Raw genomic sequence first — 24222 nt, forward strand, 5'->3', positions numbered from 1 at the left:
GTGTGTTTCAAAACTAGTCTATCAAAAGGAAGGTTCAACTCTGTTGGTTGAACGTTCTGATCCCACAGAAGTTTCTGAGAATGTTTCTGTCTAGTTTTTAGGTGAAGATATTTCCTTTTTCATCATAGGCCTCAAATCACTCCAAATATCCACTTGCAGATTCTACAAAAAGAGTGGTTCAAAACTGCTCTATCAAAAGGAAGGTTCAAGCCTGTGATTTGAATGCATAAAGCACAGGGGAGTCTCTGAGAATGCTTCTGTCTTGTTCTAAAGTTAAGATATTCCCTTTATGCAGCACAGGCCGCAAATCTCTCCAAATATCCACTTGCAAATTCTACAAACAGAGTGTTTCAAAGCTGTTCTATCAAAAGGCAAGTTCAAACCTGTGAGTTGAATGCACTCATCACCAAGAAATTTCTGAGAATGCTTCCGTCTAGTTTTTATGTGAAGATATTTCCTTTTCTAGCATAGGCCTCAAATTGCTCCAAATATCCACTTGCAGATTCTCCAAAAAAAGTGTTTCAAAACTGTTCTATCAAAAGGAAGGTTCAACTCTTTGGGTTGAATGCACTCATTCCGAAGTAATTTCTGAGAATGCTTCTGTCTAGTTTTTATACGAAGATATTTCCTTTTCCATCTTTGACCTCAAAGCGCTCAAAATACCCACTTGCAGAATCTACAAAAAGAGTGTTTCAAAACTGCTCTATCGAAAGGAATGTTCAAGTCTGTGAGTTGAATGCACTTATCACAAAAAGGTATCTCAGAATGATTCTGCTTATTTTTTTATGGGAAGATACACCCTTTTCCAGCATAGGTCTTAATGTGCTCCAAATGATCCCTCGTAGATTATACAAAGAGAGTGTTTCATAACTGTTCTACAAAAAGGAAGGTTGAACTCTGTGAGTTGAATGCACTCATCACAGAGAAGTGTCTGACAATGCTTCTGTCTAGTTTTTATGTGAAGATATTTCCTTTTCCAGCATAGGCCTCAAAGCGCTCCAAATATCCAATTGCAGATTCTACAAAAAGAGTGTTTCAAAACTGCTCTATCAAAAGGAATGTTCAAGTCTCTGAGTTGAAAGCACTCATCACATAAATGTTTCTGAGAATGATTCTGCTTAGTTTTTATGGGAAGATATTCCCTTTCCCATCATAGGCCTAAATGAGCTCCAAATAATCTATTGTAGATTCTAGAAAGAGAGTGTTTCATAACTGTTCTACAAAAAGGAAGGTTGAACTCTGTGAGTTGAATGCACTCATCACAGAGAAGTGTCTGACAATGCTTCTGTCTAATTTTTATGTGAAGATATTTCCTTTTCCAGCGTAGGTCTCAAAGCTCTCCAAATATCCACTTGCAGATTCTACAAAAAGAGTGTTTCAAAACTGTTCTATCAAAAGGAAAGTTCAACTCTGTAAGCTGAATGCATTCATCACAAAGAAGTTTCAGAGAATCCTTTTGTCTAGTTTTTATGTGAGGATATATCCTTTCCCAGCAAAGGCCTCAAACCACTCCAAATATCCACTTGCAATTTCTACAAAAAGAGTTTTTCAAATCTGCTTTTTCAAAAGGAATGTTCAAGTCTGTGAGTTGAATGCATAACGCACACTGAAGTTTCTGAGAATGCTTCCTTCTAGTTTTTATGTGAAGATATTCCCTTTTACACCACAGGCCTCAAATCGCTCCAAATATCCACTTGTAGATTCTACAAAAAGGGTGTTTCAAAACTGCTCTATCAAAAGGAAGTTTCTAGTCTGTTAGATGAATGCACGCATCACAAAGAAGTTTCAGAGAATGCTTCTGTCTAGTTTTTATGTGAAGATATTTCCTTTTCCAGATTAGGCCTCAAAGCACACCAAATATCCACTTGCACATTCTACAAAAGGAGTGTTTCAAAACTGCTCTATCAAGAAGAAAGTTCAAGTCCGTGAGTACAATGCACTCATCATAGAGATGTTTCTGAGAATGCTTCTATCTAGTTTTTATGTGAAGATATCCCCTTTTTCACTGTAGGCCTCAAATCCACTTGCAGAGTCTACAAAAAGGGTGTTTCAAAACTGCTCTACCAAAAAGAAGGTTCAAGCCCGTGAATTGAATGTATAAGGCACAAGGAAGTCTCTGAGAATGCTTCTGTCTAGTTCTTATGTTAAGATATTCCCTTTTTGCAGCATAGGCCACAAATCGCTCCAAAATATCCACTTGCAAATTCTACAAACAGAGTGTTTCAAAACTGTTCTATCAAAAGGAAAGTTCAACCCTGTGAGTTGAACGCACTCATCACAAAGAAATTTCTGAGAATGCTTCTGTCTAATTTTTATGTGAAGATATTCCCTTTTCCAGCATAGGCCTCAAATTGCTCCAAATACCCACTTGTAGTTTCTATAAAAAGAGTGTTTCAAAACTGCTCTTTCAAAAGGAATGTTCAAGTCTCAGAGTTGAATGCACTCATCACAAAAATGTTTCTGAGAATCATTCTGCTTAGTTTTTATGGGAAGATATTCCCTTTTCCATCGTAGGCCTCAATGCGCTCCAAATAATCAATAGCAGATTCTACAAAGAGAGTGATTCAAAACTATTCTACCTAAAGGAAGGTTGAACTCAGTGAGCTGAATGCGCCCATCACAGAGAAGTGTCGGAGAATGCTTCTGTCTAATTTTTATATGAAGACATTTCCTTTTCCAGCATAGGTCTCAAAGCACTCCAAATATCCAATTGCAGATTCTACAAAAAGAGTGTTTCAAAACTGCTCTATCAAAAGGAATGTTCAAGTCTCTGAGTTGAAAGCACTCATCACATAAATGTTTCTGAGAATGATTCTGCTTAGTTTTTATGGGAAGATATTCCCTTTCCCATCATAGGCCTAAATGAGCTCCAAATAATCTATTGTAGATTCTAGAAAGAGAGTGATTCAAAACTGTTCTACCAAAAGGAAGGTTGAACTCTCTGAGTTGAATGCACTCATCACAGAGAAGTGTCTGAGAATGCTTCTGTCTAATTTTTATGTGAAGATATTTCCTTTTCCAGCATAGGTCTCAAAGCTCTCCAAATATCCACTTGCAGATTCTACAAAAAGAGTGTTTCAAAACTGTTCTATCAAAAGGAAAGTTCAACTCTGTAGGCTGAATGCATTCATCACAAAGAAGTTTCAGGGAATGCTTTTGTCTAGTTTTTATGTGAGGATATATCCTTTTCCAGCATAGGCCTCAAAGCACTCCAAATATCCACTTGCAATTTCTACAAAAAGAGTTTTTCAAATCTGCTCTTTCAAAAGGAAGGTTCAAGTCTGTGAGTTGAATGCATAACGCACACTGAAGTTTCTGAGAATGCTTCCTTCTAGTTTTTATGTGAAGATATTCCCTTTTACACCACAGGCCTCAAATCGCTCCAAATATCCACTTGCAGATTCTACAAAAAGGGTGTTTCAAAACTGCTCTATCAAAAGGAAGTTTCTAGTCTGTTAGATGAATGCACGCATCACAAAGAAGTTTCAGAGAATGCTTCTGTCTAGTTTTTATGTGAAGATATTTCCTTTTCCAGATTAGGCCTCAAAGCACACCAAATATCCACTTGCACATTCTACAAAAGGAGTGTTTCAAAACTGCTCTATCAAAAAGAAAGTTCAAGTCTGTGAGTACAATGCGCTCATCATAGAGATGTTTCTGAGAATGCTTCCGTATAGTTTTTATGTGATGATATTTCCTTTTACAGCGTAGCCCTCATAGCGCTCCAAATATCCACTTGCAGATTCTACAAAAAGAGTGTGTCAAAACTGCTATATCAAAAGGAAAGTTTATGTCTGTGAGTTGAATGCACTCATCACTAAGAACTCTGTGAGTATGCTTCTGCTTAGTTTTTATGAGAACATATTTCCATTTCCAGCATAGGCCTCAAAGCGCACCAAGTATCCACTTTCAGATTCTACAAAGAGAGTGTTACAAAACAGTTCTAAAAAAAAGGAGGTTTCAACTCTGTGGGTTGAATGCACTCATCGCAAAGAAGTTTCAGAGAATGCTTCTGTCTAGTTTTTAGGTGAAGACATTCCCTTTTTCATCATAGGCCTCAAATCGCTCCAAATATCCAATTGCAGATTCTACAAAAAGAGTGTTTCAAAACTGCTCTATCAAAAGGAAGGTTCAAGTCTGTGAGTTGAATGCATGAAGCACGGGGAAGTTTTTGGGAATGCTTCTGTCTAGTTTTTATGTGAAGATTTCTCTTTTTGCAGCATAGGCCTCAAATCGCTCCAAATACACACTTGCAGATTCTACAAAAAGAATGTTTCAAAACTGTTCTAGCAAAAGGAAAGTTCAACCCTGTGAGTTGAATGCACTCATCACACAGAAATTTCTGAGAATGTTTCTGTCTAGTTTTGATGTGAAGATATTTCCTTTTCCAGCATAGACCTCAAAGCACTCCAAATATCCACTTGCAGATTCTACAAAACGAGTGTTTCAAAACTACTCTATCAAAAGGAAGGTTCAAGGCTGTGAGTTGAATGCACTCATCACAAAAATATTTCTGAGAATGATTCTGCTTAGTTTTTCCGGGAAGATACTTTCTTTTCCAGCATAGGCCTCAATGAGCTCCAAATAATCTCTTGTAGACTCTACAAAGAGAGTGTTTCATAACTGTTCTACCAAAAGGAAGGTTGAACTCTGTGAGGTGAATGCACTCATCACAGAGAAGTTTCTGTGAATGCTTCCGTCTATTTATTATGTGAAGATATTTCCTTTTCCAGCATACGCCTCAAAGCGCTCCAAATAGCCACTTGCAGATTCTACAAAAAGAGTGTTTCAAAACTGTTCCATCAAAGGGAAGGTTCAACTCTGTGAGGTGAATGCATTCATCACAAAGAAGTTTCGGAGAATGCTTTTGTCTACTTTTTATGTGGGGATATTTCCTTTTCCTGCATAGGCCTCAAAGCGCTCCAAATATCCACTTGCAGTTTCTGCAAAAAAAGTGTTTCAAATCTGCTCTTTCAAAAGGAAGTTTTAAGTCGGTGAGTTGAATGCATACGGCACAGGGAAGTTTCTGAGAATGCTTCTATCTAGTTTTTATGCGAAGATATCCCCTTTTTCACCATAGGCCTCAAATCGCTCCAAATATCCACTTGCAGATTCTACAAAAAGAGGGTTTCAAAACTGCTCTATCAAAAGGAAGGTTCTACTCTGTTAGTTTAATGCACACATCACAAAGAAAATACGGAGAATACTTCTGTCCAGTTTTTATGTGAAGATATTTCCTTTTCCATCTTAGCCCTCAAATCGCACCAAATATACACTTTCATATTTTACAAAAAGACTGTTTCAAAACTGCTCTATCAAAAGGAAATTTAAAGTCTGTGAGTACAATGCACTCATCACAAAGAAGTTTCTGAGCATGCTTCTGTCTAGTATTTATATGAAGAAATTTCCTTTTCGAGCATAGGCCTCAAAGCATTCCAAATATCCACTTGCAGATTCTACAAAAGAGTGTTTCAAAACTGCGCTATCAAAAGGAAGGTTCAACTCTGTGAGTTGAAATCATAAAACACAGAGAAGTTTCTGAGAATGCTTCTGTTTAGTTTTTATGTATACATATTTCCTTTTCCAGCATTGGCCTCAAAGCGCCAAAAATGTCCACCTGCAGATCCTACAAAAAGGGTGTTTCATAACTGCTCTTTGAAAAGCAGGGTTCAAATCTGTGAGTTGAGTGCACACATCACAAAGAAGTTTCTGAGAATACTTCTGTCTAGTTTTTATGTGATGGTATTTCCTTTTCCTGCATAGGCCTCAAAGCGCTCTAAATATCCACTTCCAGATTCTACAAAAAGTGTTTTTCCAAACTGTTCTATCAAAAGGAAGGTTCAAGTCTGTGAGTTGAATTCATAAAGCACAGGGAAGTTTCTGAGAATGCTTCTGTCCAGTTTTTATGTGAAGATATACCCTTTTCCAGGCTAGGCCTCAAAGTGCTAAAACTATCCACTTGCAGATTCTACAATATGGTGTTTCAAAACTGCTTTATCAAAAGGAAGTTTCAATTCTGTGAGTTGAAGGCACACATCACAAAGATGTTTTTGAGAATGCTTCAATATAGTTTTTATGTGAAATTATTTCTTACTCCAGCATAGGCCTCAAGCAATCCAAATATCCACTTGCAGATTCTATAAGAAGATTGTGTCAGAATTGTTCTATCAAAAGGAACTTTCAACACTGTGAGTTGAATGCACTCATCACAAAGAAGTTTCTGAGAATGCTTCTGTCTAGTTTTTAGGTGAAGATATTTTCTTTCCAGCATAGGCCTCAAAGCCCTCCAAACATCCACTTGCAGATTCTACAAAAAGTGTGTTTCAAAACTAGTCTATCAAAAGGAAGGTTCAACTCTGTTGGTTGAACGTTCTGATCCCACAGAAGTTTCTGAGAATGTTTCTGTCTAGTTTTTAGGTGAAGATATTTCCTTTTTCATCATAGGCCTCAAATCACTCCAAATATCCACTTGCAGATTCTACAAAAAGAGTGGTTCAAAACTGCTCTATCAAAAGGAAGGTTCAAGCCTGTGATTTGAATGCATAAAGCACAGGGGAGTCTCTGAGAATGCTTCTGTCTTGTTCTAAAGTTAAGATATTCCCTTTATGCAGCACAGGCCACAAATCTCTCCAAATATCCACTTGCAAATTCTACAAACAGAGTGTTTCAAAACTGTTCTATCAAAAGGCAAGTTCAAACCTGTGAGTTGAATGCACTCATCACCAAGAAATTTCTGAGAATGCTTCCGTCTAGTTTTTATGTGAAGATATTTCCTTTTCTAGCATAGGCCTCAAATTGCTCCAAATATCCACTTGCAGATTCTCCAAAAAAAGTGTTTCAAAACTGTTCTATCAAAAGGAAGGTTCAACTCTTTGGGTTGAATGCACTCATCCCGAAGTAATTTCTGAGAATGCTTCTGTCTAGTTTTTATATGAAGATATTTCCTTTTCCATCTTTGACCTCAAAGCGCTCAAAATACCCACTTGCAGAATCTACAAAAAGAGTGTTTCAAAACTGCTCTATCGAAAGGAATGTTCAAGTCTGTGAGTTGAATGCACTCATCACAAAAAGGTATCTCAGAATGATTCTGCTTATTTTTTTATGGGAAGATACACCCTTTTCCAGCATAGGTCTTAATGTGCTCCAAATGATCCCTTGTAGATTATACAAAGAGAGTGTTTCATAACTGTTCTACAAAAAGGAAGGTTGAACTCTGTGAGTTGAATGCACTCATCACAGAGAAGTGTCTGACAATGCTTCTGTCTAGTTTTTATGTGAAGATATTTCCTTTTCCAGCATAGGCCTCAAAGCGCTCCAAATATCCACTTGAAGATTCTTCAAAAAGAGTTTTTCAAAACTGCTCTATCAAAAGGAAGGTTCAAGTCTGTGAGTCGAATGCACTGATCACAAAAAAGTATCTCATAATGATTCTGCTTTTTTTTTAATGGGAAGATACTTCCTTTTCCAGCATAGGCCCCAATGTGCTCCAAATGATCCCTTGTAGATTCTACAAAGAGAGTGTTTCATAACTGTTCTACAAAAAGGAAGGTTGAACTCTGTGAGTTGAATGCACTCATCACAGAGAAGTGTCTGACAATGCTTCTGTCTAATTTTTATGTGAAGATATTTCCTTTTCCAGCATAGGTCTCAAAGCTCTCCAAATATCCACTTGCAGATTCTACAAAAAGAGTGTTTCAAAACTGTTCTATCAAAAGGAAAGTTCAACTCTGTAAGCTGAATGCATTCATCACAAAGAAGTTTCAGAGAATGCTTTTGTCTAGTTTTTATGTGAGTATATATCCTTTTCCAGCATAGGCCTCAAACCACTCCAAATATCCACTTGCAATTTCTACAAAAAGAGTTTTTCAAATCTGCTCTTTCAAAAGGAATGTTCAAGTCTGTGAGTTGAATGCATAACGCACACTGAAGTTTCTGAGAATGCTTCCTTCTAGTTTTTATGTGAAGATATTCCCTTTTACACCACAGGCCTCAAATCGCTCCAAATATCCACTTGTAGATTCTACAAAAAGGGTGTTTCAAAACTGCTCTATCAAAAGGAGGTTTCTAGTCTGTTAGATGAATGCACGCATCACAAGGAAGTTTCAGAGAATGCTTCTGTCTAGTTTATATGTGAAGATACTTCCTTTTCCAGATTAGGCCTCAAAGCACACCAAATATCCACTTGCACATTCTACAAAAGGAGTGTTTCAAAACTGCTCTATCAAAAAGAAAGTTCAAGTCCGTGAGTACAATGCACTCATCATAGAGATGTTTCTGAGAATGCTTCTGTATAGTTTTTATGTGATGATATTTCCTTTTACAGCGTAGGCCTCATAGCGCTCCAAATATCCACTTGCAGATTCTACAAAAAGAGTGTGTCAAAACTGCTATATCAAAAGGAAAGTTTAAGTCTGTGAGTTGGATGCACTCATCACTAAGAACTCTGTGAGTATGCTTCTGCTTAGTTTTTATGAGAACATATTTCCATTTCCAGCATAGGCCTCAAAGCGCACCAAGTATCCACTTTCAGATTCTACAAAGAGAGTGTTACAAAACAGTTCTAAAAAAAAGGAGGTTTCAACTCTGTGGGTTGAATGCACTCATCGCAAAGAAGTTTCAGAGAATGCTTCTGTCTAGTTTTTAGGTGAAGATATTCCCTTTTTCATCATAGGCCTCAAATCGCTCCAAATATCCAATTGCAGATTCTACAAAAAGAGTGTTTCAAAACTGCTCTATCAAAAGGAAGGTTCAAGTCTGTGAGTTGAATGCATGAAGCACGGGGAAGTTTTGGGGAATGCTTCTGTCTAGTTTTTATGTGAAGATATTTCCTTTTCCAGCATAGACCTCAAAATTCTCCAAATATCCACTTGCAGATTCTACAAAAAGACTGTTTCAAAACTGTTCCATCAAAAGGAAAGTTCAACTCGGTGAATTAAATGCACACATCACAAAGAAATTTCTGAGAATGCTTTTGTCTAATTTTTCTGTGAGGATATTTCCTTTTCCATCATAGGCCTCAAAGCACTCCAAATATGCACTTGCACTTTCTACAAAAAGAGTGTTTCAAATCTGCTCTTTCAAAAAGGAGGTTCAAGAGTGTGAGTTGAATGCAAATAGCTCAGGGAAGTTTCTCAGAATGCTTCTGTCTAGTTTTTATATGAAGATATTCCCTTTTCCAGCATAGGCCTCAATGAGCTCCAAATAATCTCTTATAGATTCTTCAAAGAAAGTGTTTCATAAATGACTCATCACAGAGAAGTTTCTGAGAATGCTTCCGTCTAGGTATTATGTGAAGATATTTCTTTTTCCAGCATAGGTCCCAATGCGCTCCAAATATCCACTTGCAGATTCTAAAAAAAGAGTGTTTCAAAACTGTTCTATCAAAGGCAAGGTTCAACTCTGTGAGCTGAATGCATTCATCCCAAAGAAGTTTCGGAGAATGCTTTTGTCTTGTTTTTATGTGAGGATATTTCCTTTTCCAGCATAGGCCTCAAAGCGCTCCAAATATCCACTTGCAGTTTCTACAAAAAGAGTATTTAAAATCTGCTCTTTGAAAAGGAAGTTTCAAGTCTGTGAGTTGACTGCATAAGGCAAAGGGAAGTTTCTGAGAATGCTTCTATCTAGTTTTTATGTGAAGATATCCCCTTTTTCACTGTAGGCCTCAAATCGCTGTAAATATCCACTTGCAGAGTCTACAAAAAGGGTGTTTCAAAACTGCTCTACCAAAAAGAAGGTTCAAGCCTGTGAATTGAATGTATAAGGCACAAGGAAGTCTCTGAGAATGCTTCTGTCTAGTTCTTATGTTAAGATATTCCCTTTTTGCAGCATAGGCCTCAAATCGCTCCAAATATCCACTTGCAAATTCTACAAACAGAGTGTTTCAAAACTGTTCTATCAAAAGGAAAGTTCAACCCTGTGAGTTGAACGCACTCATCACAAAGAAATTTCTGAGAATGCTTCTGTCTAATTTTTATGTGAAGATATTCCCTTTTCCAGCATAGGCCTCAAATTGCTCCAAATACCCACTTGTAGATTCTATAAAAAGAGTGTTTCAAAACTGCTCTTTCAAAAGGAATGTTCAAGTCTCAGAGTTGAATGCACTCATCACAAAAATGTTTCTGAGAATGATTCTGCTTAGTTTTTATGGGAAGATATTCCCTTTTCCATCGTAGGCCTCAATGCGCTCCAAATAATCGATAGTAGATTCTACAAAGAGAGTGATTCAAAACTATTCTACCTAAAGGAAGGTTGAACTCAGTGAGCTGAATGCGCCCATCACAGAGAAGTGTCTGAGAATGCTTCTGTCTAATTTTTATGTGAAGATATTTCCTTTTCCAGCATAGGTCTCAAAGCACTCCAAATATCCAATTGCAGATTCTACAAAAAGAGTGTTTCAAAACTGCTCTATCAAAAGGAATGTTCAAGTCTCTGAGTTGAAAGCACTCATCACATAAATGTTTCTGAGAATGATTCTGCTTAGTTTTTATGGGAAGATATTCCCTTTCCCATCATAGGCCTAAATGAGCTCCAAATAATCTATTGTAGATTCTAGAAAGAGAGTGATTCAAATTCAAAACTGTTCTACCAAAAGGAAGGTTGAACTCTCTGAGTTGAATGCACTCATCACAGAGAAGTGTCTGAGAATGCTTCTGTCTAATTTTTATGTGAAGATATTTCCTTTTCCAGCATAGGTCTCAAAGCTCTCCAAATATCCACTTGCAGATTCTACAAAAAGAGTGTTTCTAAACTGTTCTATCAAAAGGAAAGTTCAACTCTGTAGGCTGAATGCATTCATCACAAAGAAGTTTCAGGGAATGCTTTTGTCTAGTTTTTATGTGAGGATATATCCTTTTCCAGCATAGGCCTCAAAGCACTCCAAATATCCACTTGCAATTTCTACAAAAAGAGTTTTTCAAATCTGCTTTTTCAAAAGGAAGGTTCAAGTCTGTGAGTTGAATGCATAAAGCACACTGAAGTTTCTGAGAATGCTTCCTTCTAGTTTTTATGTGAAGATATTCCCTTTTACACCACAGGCCTCAAATCGCTCCAAATATCCACTTGCAGATTCTACAAAAAGGGTGTTTCAAAACTGCTCTATCAAAAGGAAGTTTCTAGTCTGTTAGATGAATGCACGCATCACAAAGAAGTTTCAGAGAATGCTTCTGTCTAGTTTTTATGTGAAGATATTTCCTTTTCCAGATTAGACCTCAAAGCACACCAAATATCCACTTGCACATTCTACAAAAGGAGTGTTTCAAAACTGCTCTATCAAAAAGAAAGTTCAAGTCTGTGAGTACAATGCGCTCATCATAGAGATGTTTCTGAGAATGCTTCCGTATAGTTTTTATGTGATGATATTTCCTTTTACAGCGTAGCCCTCATAGCGCTCCAAATATCCACTTGCAGATTCTACAAAAAGAGTGTGTCAATACTGCTATATCAAAAGGAAAGTTTATGTCTGTGAGTTGAATGCACTCATCACTAAGAACTCTGTGAGTATGCTTCTGCTTAGTTTTTATGAGAACATATTTCCATTTCCAGCATAGGCCTCAAAGCGCACCAAGTATCCACTTTCAGATTCTACAAAGAGAGTGTTACAAAACAGTTCTAAAAAAAAGGAGGTTTCAACTCTGTGGGTTGAATGCACTCATCGCAAAGAAGTTTCAGAGAATGCTTCTGTCTAGTTTTTAGGTGAAGACATTCCCTTTTTCATCATAGGCCTCAAATCGCTCCAAATATCCAATTGCAGATTCTACAAAAAGAGTGTTTCAAAACTGCTCTATCAAAAGGAAGGTTCAAGTCTGTGAGTTGAATGCATGAAGCACGGGGAAGTTTTTGGGAATGCTTCTGTCTAGTTTTTATGTGAAGATTTCTCTTTTTGCAGCATAGGCCTCAAATCGCTCCAAATACACACTTGCAGATTCTACAAAAAGAATGTTTCAAAACTGTTCTAGCAAAAGGAAAGTTCAACCCTGTGAGTTGAATGCACTCATCACACAGAAATTTCTGAGAATGTTTCTGTCTAGTTTTGATGTGAAGATATTTCCTTTTCCAGCATAGACCTCAAAGCACTCCAAATATCCACTTGCAGATTCTACAAAACGAGTGTTTCAAAACTACTCTATCAAAAGGAAGGTTCAAGGCTGTGAGTTGAATGCACTCATCACAAAAATATTTCTGAGAATGATTCTGCTTAGTTTTTCCGGGAAGATACTTTCTTTTCCAGCATAGGCCTCAATGAGCTCCAAATAATCTCTTGTAGACTCTACAAAGAGAGTGTTTCATAACTGTTCTACCAAAAGGAAGGTTGAACTCTGTGAGGTGAATGCACTCATCACAGAGAAGTTTCTGTGAATGCTTCCGTCTATTTATTATGTGAAGATATTTCCTTTTCCAGCATACGCCTCAAAGCGCTCCAAATAGCCACTTGCAGATTCTACAAAAAGAGTGTTTCAAAACTGTTCCATCAAAGGGAAGGTTCAACTCTGTGAGGTGAATGCATTCATCACAAAGAAGTTTCGGAGAATGCTTTTGTCTACTTTTTATGTGGGGATATTTCCTTTTCCTGCATAGGCCTCAAAGCGCTCCAAATATCCACTTGCAGTTTCTGCAAAAAAAGTGTTTCAAATCTGCTCTTTCAAAAGGAAGTTTTAAGTCGGTGAGTTGAATGCATACGGCACAGGGAAGTTTCTGAGAATGCTTCTATCTAGTTTTTATGCGAAGATATCCCCTTTTTCACCATAGGCCTCAAATCGCTCCAAATATCCACTTGCAGATTCTACAAAAAGAGGGTTTCAAAACTGCTCTATCAAAAGGAAGGTTCTACTCTGTTAGTTTAATGCACACATCACAAAGAAAATACGGAGAATACTTCTGTCCAGTTTTTATGTGAAGATATTTCCTTTTCCATCTTAGCCCTCAAATCGCACCAAATATACACTTTCATATTTTACAAAAAGACTGTTTCAAAACTGCTCTATCAAAAGGAAATTTAAAGTCTGTGAGTACAATGCACTCATCACAAAGAAGTTTCTGAGCATGCTTCTGTCTAGTATTTATATGAAGAAATTTCCTTTTCGAGCATAGGCCTCAAAGCATTCCAAATATCCACTTGCAGATTCTACAAAAGAGTGTTTCAAAACTGCGCTATCAAAAGGAAGGTTCAACTCTGTGAGTTGAAATCATAAAACACAGAGAAGTTTCTGAGAATGCTTCTGTTTAGTTTTTATGTATACATATTTCCTTTTCCAGCATTGGCCTCAAAGCGCCAAAAATGTCCACCTGCAGATCCTACAAAAAGGGTGTTTCATAACTGCTCTTTGAAAAGCAGGGTTCAAATCTGTGAGTTGAGTGCACACATCACAAAGAAGTTTCTGAGAATACTTCTGTCTAGTTTTTATGTGATGGTATTTCCTTTTCCTGCATAGGCCTCAAAGCGCTCTAAATATCCACTTCCAGATTCTACAAAAAGTGTTTTTCCAAACTGTTCTATCAAAAGGAAGGTTCAAGTCTGTGAGTTGAATTCATAAAGCACAGGGAAGTTTCTGAGAATGCTTCTGTCCAGTTTTTATGTGAAGATATACCCTTTTCCAGGCTAGGCCTCAAAGTGCTAAAACTATCCACTTGCAGATTCTACAATATGGTGTTTCAAAACTGCTTTATCAAAAGGAAGTTTCAATTCTGTGAGTTGAAGGCACACATCACAAAGATGTTTTTGAGAATGCTTCAATATAGTTTTTATGTGAAATTATTTCTTACTCCAGCATAGGCCTCAAGCAATCCAAATATCCACTTGCAGATTCTATAAGAAGATTGTGTCAGAATTGTTCTATCAAAAGGAACTTTCAACACTGTGAGTTGAATGCACTCATCACAAAGAAGTTTCTGAGAATGCTTCTGTCTAGTTTTTAGGTGAAGATATTTTCTTTCCAGCATAGGCCTCAAAGCCCTCCAAACATCCACTTGCAGATTCTACAAAAAGTGTGTTTCAAAACTAGTCTATCAAAAGGAAGGTTCAACTCTGTTGGTTGAACGTTCTGATCCCACAGAAGTTTCTGAGAATGTTTCTGTCTAGTTTTTAGGTGAAGATATTTCCTTTTTCATCATAGGCCTCAAATCACTCCAAATATCCACTTGCAGATTCTACAAAAAGAGTAGTTCAAAACTGCTCTATCAAAAGGAAGGTTCAAGCCTGTGATTTGAATGCATAAAGCACAGGGGAGTCTCTGAGAATGCTTCTGTCTTGTTCTAAAGTTAAGATATTCCCTTTATGCAGCACAGGCCGCAAATCTCTCCAAATATCCACTTGCAAATTCTACAAACAGAGTGTTTCAAAGCTGTTCTATCAAAAGGCAAGTTCAAACCTGTGAGTTGAATGCACTCATCACCAAGAAATTTCTGAGAATGCTTCCGTCTAGTTTTTATGTGAAGATATTTCCTTTTCTAGCATAGGCCTCAAATTGCTCCAAATATCCACTTGCAGATTCTCCAAAAAAAGTGTTTCAAAACTGTTCTATCAAAAGGAAGGTTCAACTCTTTGGGTTGAATGCACTCATTCCGAAGTAATTTCTGAGAATGCTTCTGTCTAGTTTTTATACGAAGATATTTCCTTTTCCATCTTTGACCTCAAAGCGCTCAAAATACCCACTTGCAGAATCTACAAAAAGAGTGTTTCAAAACTGCTCTATCGAAAGGAATGTTCAAGTCTGTGAGTTGAATGCACTTATCACAAAAAGGTATCTCAGAATGATTCTGCTTATTTTTTTATGGGAAGATACACCCTTTTCCAGCATAGGTCTTAATGTGCTCCAAATGATCCCTCGTAGATTATACAAAGAGAGTGTTTCATAACTGTTCTACAAAAAGGAAGGTTGAACTCTGTGAGTTGAATGCACTCATCACAGAGAAGTGTCTGACAATGCTTCTGTCTAGTTTTTATGTGAAGATATTTCCTTTTCCAGCATAGGCCTCAAAGCGCTCCAAATATCCAATTGCAGATTCTACAAAAAGAGTGTTTCAAAACTGCTCTATCAAAAGGAATGTTCAAGTCTCTGAGTTGAAAGCACTCATCACATAAATGTTTCTGAGAATGATTCTGCTTAGTTTTTATGGGAAGATATTCCCTTTCCCATCATAGGCCTAAATGAGCTCCAAATAATCTATTGTAGATTCTAGAAAGAGAGTGATTCAAAACTGTTCTACCAAAAGGAAGGTTGAACTCTCTGAGTTGAATGCACTCATCACAGAGAAGTGTCTGAGAATGCTTCTGTCTAATTTTTATGTGAAGATATTTCCTTTTCCAGCATAGGTCTCAAAGCTCTCCAAATATCCACTTGCAGATTCTACAAAAAGAGTGTTTCAAAACTGTTCTATCAAAAGGAAAGTTCAACTCTGTAGGCTGAATGCATTCATCACAAAGAAGTTTCAGGGAATGCTTTTGTCTAGTTTTTATGTGAGGATATATCCTTTTCCAGCATAGGCCTCAAAGCACTCCAAATATCCACTTGCAATTTCTACAAAAAGAGTTTTTCAAATCTGCTCTTTCAAAAGGAAGGTTCAAGTCTGTGAGTTGAATGCATAACGCACACTGAAGTTTCTGAGAATGCTTCCTTCTAGTTTTTATGTGAAGATATTCCCTTTTACACCACAGGCCTCAAATCGCTCCAAATATCCACTTGCAGATTCTACAAAAAGGGTGTTTCAAAACTGCTCTATCAAAAGGAAGTTTCTAGTCTGTTAGATGAATGCACGCATCACAAAGAAGTTTCAGAGAATGCTTCTGTCTAGTTTTTATGTGAAGATATTTCCTTTTCCAGATTAGGCCTCAAAGCACACCAAATATCCACTTGCACATTCTACAAAAGGAGTGTTTCAAAACTGCTCTATCAAAAAGAAAGTTCAAGTCTGTGAGTACAATGCGCTCATCATAGAGATGTTTCTGAGAATGCTTCCGTATAGTTTTTATGTGATGATATTTCCTTTTACAGCGTAGCCCTCATAGCGCTCCAAATATCCACTTGCAGATTCTACAAAAAGAGTGTGTCAAAACTGCTATATCAAAAGGAAAGTTTATGTCTGTGAGTTGAATGCACTCATCACTAAGAACTCTGTGAGTATGCTTCTGCTTAGTTTTTATGAGAACATATTTCCATTTCCAGCATAGGCCTCAAAGCGCACCAAGTATCCACTTTCAGATTCTACAAAGAGAGTGTTACAAAACAGTTCTAAAAAAAAGGAGGTTTCAACTCTGTGGGTTGAATGCACTCATCGCAAAGAAGTTTCAGAGAATGCTTCTGTCTAGTTTTTAGGTGAAGACATTCCCTTTTTCATCATAGGCCTCAAATCGCTCCAAATATCCAATTGCAGATTCTACAAAAAGAGTGTTTCAAAACTGCTCTATCAAAAGGAAGGTTCAAGTCTGTGAGTTGAATGCATGAAGCACGGGGAAGTTTTTGGGAATGCTTCTGTCTAGTTTTTATGTGAAGATTTCTCTTTTTGCAGCATAGGCCTCAAATCGCTCCAAATACACACTTGCAGATTCTACAAAAAGAATGTTTCAAAACTGTTCTAGCAAAAGGAAAGTTCAACCCTGTGAGTTGAATGCACTCATCACACAGAAATTTCTGAGAATGTTTCTGTCTAGTTTTGATGTGAAGATATTTCCTTTTCCAGCATAGACCTCAAAGCACTCCAAATATCCACTTGCAGATTCTACAAAACGAGTGTTTCAAAACTACTCTATCAAAAGGAAGGTTCAAGGCTGTGAGTTGAATGCACTCATCACAAAAATATTTCTGAGAATGATTCTGCTTAGTTTTTCCGGGAAGATACTTTCTTTTCCAGCATAGGCCTCAATGAGCTCCAAATAATCTCTTGTAGACTCTACAAAGAGAGTGTTTCATAACTGTTCTACCAAAAGGAAGGTTGAACTCTGTGAGGTGAATGCACTCATCACAGAGAAGTTTCTGTGAATGCTTCCGTCTATTTATTATGTGAAGATATTTCCTTTTCCAGCATACGCCTCAAAGCGCTCCAAATAGCCACTTGCAGATTCTACAAAAAGAGTGTTTCAAAACTGTTCCATCAAAGGGAAGGTTCAACTCTGTGAGGTGAATGCATTCATCACAAAGAAGTTTCGGAGAATGCTTTTGTCTACTTTTTATGTGGGGATATTTCCTTTTCCTGCATAGGCCTCAAAGCGCTCCAAATATCCACTTGCAGTTTCTGCAAAAAAAGTGTTTCAAATCTGCTCTTTCAAAAGGAAGTTTTAAGTCGGTGAGTTGAATGCATACGGCACAGGGAAGTTTCTGAGAATGCTTCTATCTAGTTTTTATGCGAAGATATCCCCTTTTTCACCATAGGCCTCAAATCGCTCCAAATATCCACTTGCAGATTCTACAAAAAGAGGGTTTCAAAACTGCTCTATCAAAGGAAGGTTCTACTCTGTTAGTTTAATGCACACATCACAAAGAAAATACGGAGAATACTTCTGTCCAGTTTTTATGTGAAGATATTTCCTTTTCCATCTTAGCCCTCAAATCGCACCAAATATACACTTTCATATTTTACAAAAAGACTGTTTCAAAACTGCTCTATCAAAAGGAAATTTAAAGTGTGTGAGTACAATGCACTCATCACAAAGAAGTTTCTGAGCATGCTTCTGTCTAGTATTTATATGAAGAAATTTCCTTTTCGAGCATAGGCCTCAAAGCATTCCAAATATCCACTTGCAGATTCTACAAAAGAGTGTTTCAAAACTGCGCTATCAAAAGGAAGGTTCAACTCTGTGAGTTGAAATCATAAAACACAGAGAAGTTTCTGAGAATGCTTCTGTTTAGTTTTTATGTATACATATTTCCTTTTCCAGCATTGGCCTCAAAGCGCCAAAAATGTCCACCTGCAGATCCTACAAAAAGGGTGTTTCATAACTGCTCTTTGAAAAGCAGGGTTCAAATCTGTGAGTTGAGTGCACACATCACAAAGAAGTTTCTGAGAATACTTCTGTCTAGTTTTTATGTGATGGTATTTCCTTTTCCTGCATAGGCCTCAAAGCGCTCTAAATATCCACTTCCAGATTCTACAAAAAGTGTTTTTCCAAACTGTTCTATCAAAAGGAAGGTTCAAGTCTGTGAGTTGAATTCATAAAGCACAGGGAAGTTTCTGAGAATGCTTCTGTCCAGTTTTTATGTGAAGATATACCCTTTTCCAGGCTAGGCCTCAAAGTGCTAAAACTATCCACTTGCAGATTCTACAATATGGTGTTTCAAAACTGCTTTATCAAAAGGAAGTTTCAATTCTGTGAGTTGAAGGCACACATCACAAAGATGTTTTTGAGAATGCTTCAATATAGTTTTTATGTGAAATTATTTCTTACTCCAGCATAGGCCTCAAGCAATCCAAATATCCACTTGCAGATTCTATAAGAAGATTGTGTCAGAATTGTTCTATCAAAAGGAACTTTCAACACTGTGAGTTGAATGCACTCATCACAAAGAAGTTTCTGAGAATGCTTCTGTCTAGTTTTTAGGTGAAGATATTTTCTTTCCAGCATAGGCCTCAAAGCCCTCCAAACATCCACTTGCAGATTCTACAAAAAGTGTGTTTCAAAACTAGTCTATCAAAAGGAAGGTTCAACTCTGTTGGTTGAACGTTCTGATCCCACAGAAGTTTCTGAGAATGTTTCTGTCTAGTTTTTAGGTGAAGATATTTCCTTTTTCATCATAGGCCTCAAATCACTCCAAATATCCACTTGCAGATTCTACAAAAAGAGTGGTTCAAAACTGCTCTATCAAAAGGAAGGTTCAAGCCTGTGATTTGAATGCATAAAGCACAGGGGAGTCTCTGAGAATGCTTCTGTCTTGTTCTAAAGTTAAGATATTCCCTTTATGCAGCACAGGCCACAAATCTCTCCAAATATCCACTTGCAAATTCTACAAACAGAGTGTTTCAAAACTGTTCTATCAAAAGGCAAGTTCAAACCTGTGAGTTGAATGCACTCATCACCAAGAAATTTCTGAGAATGCTTCCGTCTAGTTTTTATGTGAAGATATTTCCTTTTCTAGCATAGGCCTCAAATTGCTCCAAATATCCACTTGCAGATTCTACAAAAAAAGTGTTTCAAAACTGTTCTATCAAAAGGAAGGTTCAACTCTTTGGGTTGAATGCACTCATCCCGAAGTAATTTCTGAGAATGCTTCTGTCTAGTTTTTATATGAAGATATTTCCTTTTCCATCTTTGACCTCAAAGCGCTCAAAATACCAACTTGCAGAATCTACAAAAAGAGTGTTTCAAAACTGCTCTATCGAAAGGAATGTTCAAGTCTGTGAGTTGAATGCACTCATCACAAAAAGGTATCTCAGAATGATTCTGCTTATTTTTTTATGGGAAGATACACCCTTTTCCAGCATAGGTCTTAATGTGCTCCAAATGATCCCTTGTAGATTATACAAAGAGAGTGTTTCATAACTGTTCTACAAAAAGGAAGGTTGAACTCTGTGAGTTGAATGCACTCATCACAGAGAAGTGTCTGACAATGCTTCTGTCTAGTTTTTATGTGAAGATATTTCCTTTTCCAGCATAGGCCTCAAAGCGCTCCAAATATCCACTTGAAGATTCTTCAAAAAGAGTTTTTCAAAACTGCTCTATCAAAAGGAAGGTTCAAGTCTGTGAGTCGAATGCACTGATCACAAAAAAGTATCTCATAATGATTCTGCTTTTTTTTTAATGGGAAGATACTTCCTTTTCCAGCATAGGCCCCAATGTGCTCCAAATGATCCCTTGTAGATTCTACAAAGAGAGTGTTTCATAACTGTTCTACAAAAAGGAAGGTTGAACTCTGTGAGTTGAATGCACTCATCACAGAGAAGTGTCTGACAATGCTTCTGTCTAATTTTTATGTGAAGATATTTCCTTTTCCAGCATAGGTCTCAAAGCTCTCCAAATATCCACTTGCAGATTCTACAAAAAGAGTGTTTCAAAACTGTTCTATCAAAAGGAAAGTTCAACTCTGTAAGCTGAATGCATTCATCACAAAGAAGTTTCAGAGAATGCTTTTGTCTAGTTTTTATGTGAGGATATATCCTTTTCCAGCATAGGCCTCAAACCACTCCAAATATCCACTTGCAATTTCTACAAAAAGAGTTTTTCAAATCTGCTCTTTCAAAAGGAATGTTCAAGTCTGTGAGTTGAATGCATAACGCACACTGAAGTTTCTGAGAATGCTTCCTTCTAGTTTTTATGTGAAGATATTCCCTTTTACACCACAGGCCTCAAATCGCTCCAAATATCCACTTGTAGATTCTACAAAAAGGGTGTTTCAAAACTGCTCTATCAAAAGGAGGTTTCTAGTCTGTTAGATGAATGCACGCATCACAAGGAAGTTTCAGAGAATGCTTCTGTCTAGTTTATATGTGAAGATACTTCCTTTTCCAGATTAGGCCTCAAAGCACACCAAATATCCACTTGCACATTCTACAAAAGGAGTGTTTCAAAACTGCTCTATCAAAAAGAAAGTTCAAGTCCGTGAGTACAATGCACTCATCATAGAGATGTTTCTGAGAATGCTTCTGTATAGTTTTTATGTGATGATATTTCCTTTTACAGCGTAGGCCTCATAGCGCTCCAAATATCCACTTGCAGATTCTACAAAAAGAGTGTGTCAAAACTGCTATATCAAAAGGAAAGTTTAAGTCTGTGAGTTGGATGCACTCATCACTAAGAACTCTGTGAGTATGCTTCTGCTTAGTTTTTATGAGAACATATTTCCATTTCCAGCATAGGCCTCAAAGCGCACCAAGTATCCACTTTCAGATTCTACAAAGAGAGTGTTACAAAACAGTTCTAAAAAAAAGGAGGTTTCAACTCTGTGGGTTGAATGCACTCATCGCAAAGAAGTTTCAGAGAATGCTTCTGTCTAGTTTTTAGGTGAAGATATTCCCTTTTTCATCATAGGCCTCAAATCGCTCCAAATATCCAATTGCAGATTCTACAAAAAGAGTGTTTCAAAACTGCTCTATCAAAAGGAAGGTTCAAGTCTGTGAGTTGAATGCATGAAGCACGGGGAAGTTTTGGGGAATGCTTCTGTCTAGTTTTTATGTGAAGATATTTCCTTTTCCAGCATAGACCTCAAAATTCTCCAAATATCCACTTGCAGATTCTACAAAAAGACTGTTTCAAAACTGTTCCATCAAAAGGAAAGTTCAACTCGGTGAATTAAATGCACACATCACAAAGAAATTTCTGAGAATGCTTTTGTCTAATTTTTCTGTGAGGATATTTCCTTTTCCATCATAGGCCTCAAAGCACTCCAAATATGCACTTGCACTTTCTACAAAAAGAGTGTTTCAAATCTGCTCTTTCAAAAAGGAGGTTCAAGAGTGTGAGTTGAATGCAAATAGCTCAGGGAAGTTTCTCAGAATGCTTCTGTCTAGTTTTTATATGAAGATATTCCCTTTTCCAGCATAGGCCTCAATGAGCTCCAAATAATCTCTTATAGATTCTTCAAAGAAAGTGTTTCATAAATGACTCATCACAGAGAAGTTTCTGAGAATGCTTCCGTCTAGGTATTATGTGAAGATATTTCTTTTTCCAGCATAGGTCCCAATGCGCTCCAAATATCCACTTGCAGATTCTAAAAAAAGAGTGTTTCAAAACTGTTCTATCAAAGGCAAGGTTCAACTCTGTGAGCTGAATGCATTCATCCCAAAGAAGTTTCGGAGAATGCTTTTGTCTTGTTTTTATGTGAGGATATTTCCTTTTCCAGCATAGGCCTCAAAGCGCTCCAAATATCCACTTGCAGTTTCTACAAAAAGAGTATTTAAAATCTGCTCTTTGAAAAGGAAGTTTCAAGTCTGTGAGTTGACTGCATAAGGCAAAGGGAAGTTTCTGAGAATGCTTCTATCTAGTTTTTATGTGAAGATATCCCCTTTTTCACTGTAGGCCTCAAATCGCTGTAAATATCCACTTGCAGAGTCTACAAAAAGGGTGTTTCAAAACTGCTCTACCAAAAAGAAGGTTCAAGCCTGTGAATTGAATGTATAAGGCACAAGGAAGTCTCTGAGAATGCTTCTGTCTAGTTCTTATGTTAAGATATTCCCTTTTTGCAGCATAGGCCTCAAATCGCTCCAAATATCCACTTGCAAATTCTACAAACAGAGTGTTTCAAAACTGTTCTATCAAAAGGAAAGTTCAACCCTGTGAGTTGAACGCACTCATCACAAAGAAATTTCTGAGAATGCTTCTGTCTAATTTTTATGTGAAGATATTCCCTTTTCCAGCATAGGCCTCAAATTGCTCCAAATACCCACTTGTAGATTCTATAAAAAGAGTGTTTCAAAACTGCTCTTTCAAAAGGAATGTTCAAGTCTCAGAGTTGAATGCACTCATCACAAAAATGTTTCTGAGAATGATTCTGCTTAGTTTTTATGGGAAGATATTCCCTTTTCCATCGTAGGCCTCAATGCGCTCCAAATAATCGATAGTAGATTCTACAAAGAGAGTGATTCAAAACTATTCTACCTAAAGGAAGGTTGAACTCAGTGAGCTGAATGCGCCCATCACAGAGAAGTGTCTGAGAATGCTTCTGTCTAATTTTTATGTGAAGATATTTCCTTTTCCAGCATAGGTCTCAAAGCACTCCAAATATCCAATTGCAGATTCTACAAAAAGAGTGTTTCAAAACTGCTCTATCAAAAGGAATGTTCAAGTCTCTGAGTTGAAAGCACTCATCACATAAATGTTTCTGAGAATGATTCTGCTTAGTTTTTATGGGAAGATATTCCCTTTCCCATCATAGGCCTAAATGAGCTCCAAATAATCTATTGTAGATTCTAGAAAGAGAGTGATTCAAAACTGTTCTACCAAAAGGAAGGTTGAACTCTCTGAGTTGAATGCACTCATCACAGAGAAGTGTCTGAGAATGCTTCTGTCTAATTTTTATGTGAAGATATTTCCTTTTCCAGCATAGGTCTCAAAGCTCTCCAAATATCCACTTGCAGATTCTACAAAAAGAGTGTTTCTAAACTGTTCTATCAAAAGGAAAGTTCAACTCTGTAGGCTGAATGCATTCATCACAAAGAAGTTTCAGGGAATGCTTTTGTCTAGTTTTTATGTGAGGATATATCCTTTTCCAGCATAGGCCTCAAAGCACTCCAAATATCCACTTGCAATTTCTACAAAAAGAGTTTTTCAAATCTGCTCTTTCAAAAGGAAGGTTCAAGTCTGTGAGTTGAATGCATAACGCACACTGAAGTTTCTGAGAATGCTTCCTTCTAGTTTTTATGTGAAGATATTCCCTTTTACACCACAGGCCTCAAATCGCTCCAAATATCCACTTGCAGATTCTACAAAAAGGGTGTTTCAAAACTGCTCTATCAAAAGGAAGTTTCTAGTCTGTTAGATGAATGCACGCATCACAAAGAAGTTTCAGAGAATGCTTCTGTCTAGTTTTTATCTGAAGATATTTCCTTTTCCAGATTAGGCCTCAAAGCACACCAAATATCCACTTGCACATTCTACAAAAGGAGTGTTTCAAAACTGCTCTATCAAAAAGAAAGTTCAAGTCCGTGAGTACAATGCGCTCATCATAGAGATGTTTCTGAGAATGCTTCCGTATAGTTTTTATGTGATGATATTTCCTTTTACAGCGTAGCCCTCATAGCGCTCCAAATATCCACTTGCAGATTCTACAAAAAGAGTGTGTCAAAACTGCTATATCAAAAGGAAAGTTTATGTCTGTGAGTTGAATGCACTCATCACTAAGAACTCTGTGAGTATGCTTCTGCTTAGTTTTTATGAGAACATATTTCCATTTCCAGCATAGGCCTCAAAGCGCACCAAGTATCCACTTTCAGATTCTACAAAGAGAGTGTTACAAAACAGTTCTAAAAAAAAGGAGGTTTCAACTCTGTGGGTTGAATGCACTCATCGCAAAGAAGTTTCAGAGAATGCTTCTGTCTAGTTTTTAGGTGAAGACATTCCCTTTTTCATCATAGGCCTCAAATCGCTCCAAATATCCAATTGCAGATTCTACAAAAAGAGTGTTTCAAAACTGCTCTATCAAAAGGAAGGTTCAAGTCTGTGAGTTGAATGCATGAAGCACGGGGAAGTTTTTGGGAATGCTTCTGTCTAGTTTTTATGTGAAGATTTCTCTTTTTGCAGCATAGGCCTCAAATCGCTCCAAATACACACTTGCAGATTCTACAAAAAGAATGTTTCAAAACTGT

This window comes from Pongo abelii, chromosome 22, assembly GCF_028885655.2.
Source record: "Pongo abelii isolate AG06213 chromosome 22, NHGRI_mPonAbe1-v2.0_pri, whole genome shotgun sequence".
Lineage (NCBI taxonomy): Eukaryota > Metazoa > Chordata > Mammalia > Primates > Hominidae > Pongo > Pongo abelii.